The sequence below is a fragment of the Adiantum capillus-veneris genome, chromosome 13 (genome assembly GCF_014529385.1).
Source record: "Adiantum capillus-veneris isolate H3 chromosome 13, ASM1452938v2, whole genome shotgun sequence".
NCBI lineage: Eukaryota > Viridiplantae > Streptophyta > Polypodiopsida > Polypodiales > Pteridaceae > Adiantum > Adiantum capillus-veneris.
Genome location: NC_140943.1, coordinates 46,687,841 through 46,695,069, shown reverse-complemented (window position 1 = coordinate 46,695,069; position 7,229 = coordinate 46,687,841). Strand labels below are relative to the sequence as shown.

At 40.8% G+C, this 7,229-nt stretch overlaps 1 pseudogene; it reads right to left on the bottom strand.

Moving 5' to 3' along the window:
• Positions 1-268: 268 nt before the first annotated feature.
• LOC147443923 (chlorophyll a-b binding protein CP24 10A, chloroplastic pseudogene) lies at positions 269-6,237 on the bottom strand (annotated as a pseudogene).
• Positions 6,238-7,229: the final 992 nt, after the last annotated feature.

Here is a 7,229-nt window from a genome sequence, read left to right as displayed (position 1 = left end):
TCACTTTCATGATCCAAAACTTACGTCCAAAGTTACAAAAATTTGCCTTTATATCTTAGCCAAGGTTTAAAATGTGTAATGTTTGGGCGCCCAAGACCTTTGAGGCTCCACAACTTACTGCATTTGCAACCTAGGCGCACTAGTTTACCTATTCTTTACATCTTGGAACTCTCATTGAGCTCGTAACACGTTACAATTATCACAATGGCTAAATAAATCTAGAAATTACAGAGTCTTAACATACCCCGAGCGAGATTTTCCGAGCAAACTAAAATCCGAGCAAAGATTGGGTACCAGTGTCGAAGAAGTCAACCCACCTTGTGCTCTCAAACCATCACATCAATAATAGTTGAGTACCCAACAACTTTCCAAAAGAGAATGGAGCAACTGCTCTAGGTTGAGCTCCAACTTGGAACTAGGGAACTACGCTCCATACATGCCCCACAAAGATTTCCGCCTGTGTTGGTAGTTGTATCCTTTCCAAGTTGGAGGGGTTTAAAGCCATAGTCATTGAAAAGCAATCCATCAAGCCATTCAAGATCGACAGAGTTTCCACCTCCCCTAATCCCAAAAAGCCATGACATCTTTCTGGAGGATCAGGCAGAGACCTTCTTGGTGACCATGCAAATAAGGCAAAAACCACTGGAGGGGGTGAAGGAGAGGGAGGGGCAGAACTTCAAGGAAAAGGATGTTGATGAAGAGGACGAGCATAGGGCAACACTATGCAAAGACGAGATGGATGAAGAGCTTGCTACAATGGCCACAATATCTACACACAAAAGCAAGCTTGCCAACTACCTTTCCTCACTCTTTCACCTGCAAGCAAACTCCTCTCTCTCTCTATCTCTCTTGCTTTCTTTCTGCATCTCTCTTTGCACATGAACTCACACGGGTATCTGTTTGTGTATGTGTGTGTGAAAGATGGAGTAATAATGAACCACAATCGCCCTCCCCATCTACTCTGAATCCATCTCTTCCCTCCTACTACCTTGCCCCCTCTTTCTGGATGCTTTTCTTGGCCTCAAATGTGAGTGTTCTGTCTTCTCTCTCTCTGTCTCTCCTCTAGGCGGCCAAAATATCAAGATTCAGCAGCAAAAGCGAGCTTGATGGCGTTGTGAGCGGGATGAAAACACACACAGCGCCTCTATTATGACCCAACACACACTCTTGGGAAGATACACACACACACACACTATGGGGCACCACTCGGCTTACACAACACACCTGGCCGAGACAGGGAACACACCTCTGGAGTGAGAGGAGAGAGACTATCCACTTGCCCACTCCACACAGACACATACACACACACACACCCAAAAAACTCAGCTCAAAAGAGGAGAATTTCTGATGTTTAGATACAATTGAGCTTGGGCCAACACCAATGGGGCAAATAGCTCACACAATATGGGAAAAATAAGCCAGATACAATCACAAACTAGACCAGAAACTTCGCTCATAGGAGAAACTTACACAGAAAAACAGCAGGAAAAGAGTGAGGAATTTGGCAAAATGGACAGCGCCATCGCGTCCGGAATGGCCCAAAACCCCAGTCTACAATGTCAAAGTGCTCGAATCCGACCTCGGATGAGCAGTTTACGGCCAAAACAGGCTCCAAAATGAGCAAAAACACACCTGCGGCTGTTCCTCCTCTCTTCTCCACGTTTTTTCTGGTCTTCTCTCTGTTTTTTCGGTTCCCACACTTAGCTTTTTTACTTGGGCACCCTTGGCCTTTTAGATGACCTCAAACGGACCCCGAACATGCCAAAAACTAACCTCGCAGTGCATAGTTGTCACCTTTTTGCATCATCCGCACATCTGGCACTCAGCTTTTTCCAATAATGCGTCTCTCAACCACGTGAAGTGGCCCCAAAAAGTGGTCCTCATGATGACCTCTCTACATAATTAGCACAAGAAAACACCCACGTCATGTCTGTACTTATCCACGTGCAAGTATTGACCCCGTTCGGCCTCCTGACGCACTAGATGCCATTTGACGCACTTGCTTACCTCATGTCGTTGGCCCACGGATAGCTTCCTCGAGAAGTTTTACGCGCTAACAACTCCTCCTTATTGTAGAAAAAACACACTGGTACTGGTGATAGTGAAAATCGATGCACTATGTACATGCTATCCTACCTGTACACATGTGGGCCCCACGTAACCACCTGGCTCTTGAAAATGGGCAATACTTTATTTCATGCACCATGCATGGGTATGTACATATGCGCAATCCCTTGCTCCAAAAAACTCCTGACAGCGTCCTGCCCATGAACTAAGAATAAGTCGAGTGAGCCATGTGGACCAATCATCACCGTCCATCGAGCCAGGTCAAAATCAAGGCCTTTACTAATTCAAGGCGAGAAGACGAAGGTGGACAGGATGTGTGCTTGAGTGGGAGTCATTGTTCCCCCCTGTCAACGCCATGAATTAATCATCATTGTAGGCAACCTAAGGGACCCGAAGGTCATTTTGCAAGGGAGTACTTGAGAGTGTCAAATTTCAATGCCATTGCCTAGAATGATGGCAATGCCTGCTGTCTTTGGCAACAACATCACATTTACACATAAAAGTTGCAGAAGAACTGAAAATATGTAGCATGCCTCTTATATAAAAAGCAGTTTGTCAATTAATTCACAAGAAGTTTATGTGTGTGGAAGTGGGTCATTATAATTCTGGCATTGCCTTTAAATGATCATTCAATATTTTTGCTCGTCTTCAAGAATCTCTATCTTTGAATTATATTATGATATCTTTTTCGAGTATCACGATGACAATGCAAAACCGGTTTTCAAGACTCTTTTGTGAATCAAGGTAAAAAAGCGTAGCTCCCCTTAATTCACAAGAAGATTTAAACATTTACTCATGTAGGAAAACGGACTCTTTTTCAGTGTTTTTCGTACAATACATAACATCATGAGCTTCTGCTGGAGAGGCACCGCATACCTAGCTATGTACGATTGGGGTGGAGTACCGCCCTCCCCCCCCGACTGGGCCGGTGGTCCCCTGCCCCTATCGTACCTAGCTAGATATATAGTGCCTCCTTCACAGAAGCTAATGATGTTGAGGTAAGTCACAATGTGGGAATTATTGTGAGAATTTGTCTAAAAATTCTTGTGGTACCAAAAGAGAGAGAGAGAGAGAGAGAGAGAGAGAGAGAGAGAGAGAGAGAGAGAGAGAGAGAGAGAGAGAGAGAGAGAGCAAGATTGTGGGTGATGGTGGATGGCTTTCATGAAGGTGGATAGGACCTCGAGGGCACTATCAACACAGTACGAGGCAACAAAAAACGTATCGTTGAAGGGTTATGCTAAGGATGTTTCTTTGAAGGTATTTGCTTTGAGGCGCATTCTTTCGGGATCAGGGAGCGTGGCGGTGCTACCATTGCCCCACAATCCTCTCACCCCCGATCTTGCAAGATCATACTACCGCGTCATCCCTTGCATGCATCGCTATTTGAATGGTGATCTATGCACGCATCCATCTGGTGTAGCCCCCCCTCTCTCTCTCCTGGGCCAACCCTTATCTGTGATCAGACTGGTGCAGATGACGAGGGCAGCCCTTGGTTTCTTTGTTTGTCCCCTTGCGAGCCCACAATCGTGGCATGTTGCAGGCTCGCCAATGGTGATGTATGAATCAGTAGTAGGCAAGTTATGTACAAAATCTAAGATTAGTAAGGCGTAGTGGGCACTCTTCTTGTTCTTCAAGAGAAGCATAAACTTATGTGAACTTGATGATGTGGGTAGCAGTTGTAATCTTGATTGAGCAAAGGTTAATTTATTTATAGAGAGATTATTATATTAATAAAGAGAGAGAGAGAGAGAGAGAGAGAGAGAGAGATGCACTAGGTTGACAAGCATTACGGTGAGGAGCCTTTGTTTCCTACTTCTTGTGCACATGCGCGTCATTCTAGAGAGAGAAATGAGGAGATCGAGATTGTTGCAAAACTCTAAACGCAAAAAACGGGTCCATGTATTTTAACCGTTTGAAGTGATAAAAACCTCGTTATATTTTGAGGTTGCATTTGGGAAAAGTGAGAAATTTACACAAGTCTTAGTGTAATTATGGCTAAAAGCTTCAAATTTTGACCTAAAAACCAAGAGAGTTTCAAGTTTTCCCTTATTTTCACTATAAGGGAAATCCACGTTGGTGTGTTCAATGGAAGCTATGTCAATGAAAATTTTGTCAAAATCACCTTTCTGATAGAGAATTTATCTTATGTGCACCTAAGATAAATTCTTCAACTTTTGAACTTTGACCACTTGAATATGGTTCTTATGATAGGACAAAGCTAACCATGGTGTCAAAATTAAAGAAATCACCTTTTTAGTAGAGAATTCATCTTATGTGCGCCTAAGATAAATTCTTCAAAATTTGAACTTTGACCACTTGAATAGGGTTATTATGATAAAACAAAGCTAACCCTGGTTTCAAAATTAAAAAAATCACCTTTCTGGTAGAGATTTTATTTTATGTGCGCCTAAGATAAATTCTTCAAATGAACTTTGACAACTTGACTAAGGTTATCATGATAAGACAAAGCTAAACCTGGTGTCAAAATCAAGAAATCACCTTTCTGGTAGAGAATTTATCTTCTGTGCGCCTAAGATAAATTTGAACTTTGACCACTTGAATAGGGTTATTATGACAAGACAAAGCTAACCCTGGTTTCAAAATACAAAAAAATCACCTTTCTGGTAGAGATTTTATTTTATGTGCGCCTAAGATAAATTCTTCAAATGAACTTTGACAACTTGACTAGGGTTATCATGATAAGACAAAGCTAAACCTGGTGTCAAAATCAAGAAATCACCTTTTTGGTAGAAAATTTATCTTCTGTGCGCCTAAGATAAATTCTTCAAAATTTGAACTTTGGCCACTTGAATAGGGTTATTATGATAAAACAAAGTTAACACTGGTTTCAAAATAAAAAAACCACCTTTCTAGTAGAGAATTCATCTTATGTGCGACTAAGATAAATTCTTTAAAATTTGAACTCCGACCACTTAAATAGGGTTATTATGATAAGACAAAGCTAACCCTGGTTTCAAAATAAAAAAATCACCTTTCTGGTAGAGAATTTATCTTAGGTGAGCCTAAGATAAATTCACGTTCAATATTTGAACTTTGGCCACATGAATTAGGATTATTTAGCAGAAAGACAAGAACAAGAACTAACCCTGGTTTCGAAATAAAAAAATCACATTTCTAGTGAAAAATTTATTTCTTATGTGCACTAAGAATAAATTTTTCCTTCACTATTTCAAGAGATTTTTTCCGAGGGTGTTTTCATGGGTTTTTACCTGTAATCCTCCTGGTGTCCAAATCCAGAAAATTTCCCCTTCTGTGAAAATTTTATATTCGGATGCAAGCACCTAAAATCAAATTTCCATGTTTCAACATATTTTTGACCAATTTGACTTGTGTAGGTTCTTATATGCGATTTCAAGCTTGTTCAATGAGTTTCGCAAAGTTAGGACAATTTACCAGTGTTTTGTCTCCCTTTTCGATCTCGTAGCAAAGGTTTCCAGTTTTCTTGGTCTTTTTACCCTTGCACATCTCCAAAATTGATGAAACTTGCTTAGGAGTTGTATTATGGTCTAAATAGACCCTGTGAGTTGAAATTTTGGTAAAATACCCTCTATAGAGATATTTCTATCTTCGGTGCGCCTAAGATAAAACTTTGCCATATTTTGACATTTTTTGTTTTTTTCTTCACAGATTGATTTTCCCACAAGTTTTAGGATTTATCCACACCCTAGTTTCAAATTTTAGCATAATTTGACTTTTCCTTGTTGATTTTCTATGAAGTCTGCGGTTTTTTCCAATTTTGGACTTGACCAAGTGTTTTAGTGATCCAAATGTTTCCAAAATCAAAAGGGATGGTCTAAACAAGTTGGTCTATCACCTTGCAAGTTCAATTTCTTAGTTTCAGTCCCACAACCTCCTGTCTATCTTAGGTGCGCCTAAGATTATTTTGACATTTTTTTGGTTTTCTTCAATGCACATTAGATCAAATGCAATCCTGATGGTTTTCTACTTACTCTACCCCTATTGAACATGAAACAAGAGTGCAAAAAATGGAAAATCCAACTTTCAATCTCAAATCTCTACTTCCTACTTAGGTGATACCCGTACTGACCACCAGCTAGTCTCAAGGATCCTTCACCTACTCCGTCCTAGTATACTAATGCTCACGAGGTCCTTACCGAGTATCTCTACTCTCAAGCACCTCTCAGCCATGATAACATCAAAAAACGTGTTACTCTAGCCAAAACTAGAGGAAGTAATGGAAATTCGAATGCTTTGGGTTTTTCTCTAGTCTAGGTTGCCTCGTCCCCGGCAACGACGCCAAAATGTCGGTCAGCTGCCAAGCATCACCATAACGATGCTAGCAAAGCAAGAACCACAGACATAAAATGTCAATACGTGGGACGTAGCTGACCCGACTAGTGCATGGAGGCTACAAGAGATGGCCAATCTCTCGAAAAACCCAAGTCTACCGAAATCGATCTTATGTGTGTGTTAGACACCAAAAGCCACTTTGCTTACCGCAAGCTTGATTCAAAGAATTTGTATAGCTACAATACTCCGAATGCAATGAAACTTAATGACTAGCATGTGCATAGTGTCCTCAGCATCCCTATGTGCTCAGAAGTCATTTTTGACACTGTCAAAATCGTGCGTAAGATAAACAACATGCTTACCGAAGCCTAATACGTTGATTTCATGTAGTTTCAATGCTCCAAATGCTTCAAAACTTAGTACCTAGAATGTGCAGAGTATCCTCAACACTCTCATGTGCACAAATGTCATTTTTGACACTCAGAAAAAATCGCGCATAAGAGAAACATCCTATTTTAGGTCATTCGGTTTTGGACTTATGTAGAAAGAGAGAGCTTTCACCTACGAGTGCCTTAGTATGCTCGGATTTGCAATGCAACACCAAAAGAGGGAGATACAAAAGATTGAAACAACAGAGAGCTCACAGGATTGTACTGCAGCGTATGCTCACTTTCATGATCAAAAACTTAGGTCCAAAGTTACAAAAAGTTGCTTTTATACCTTAGCCAAGGTTTAAAATGTGTAATGTTTGGGCGCCCAAGACCTTTGAGGCTCCACAACTTACTGCATTTGCAACCTAGGTGCACTAGTTTACCTATTCTTTACATCTTGGAACTCTCATTGAGCTCGTAACACGTTACAATTATCACAATGGCTAAATAAATCTAGAA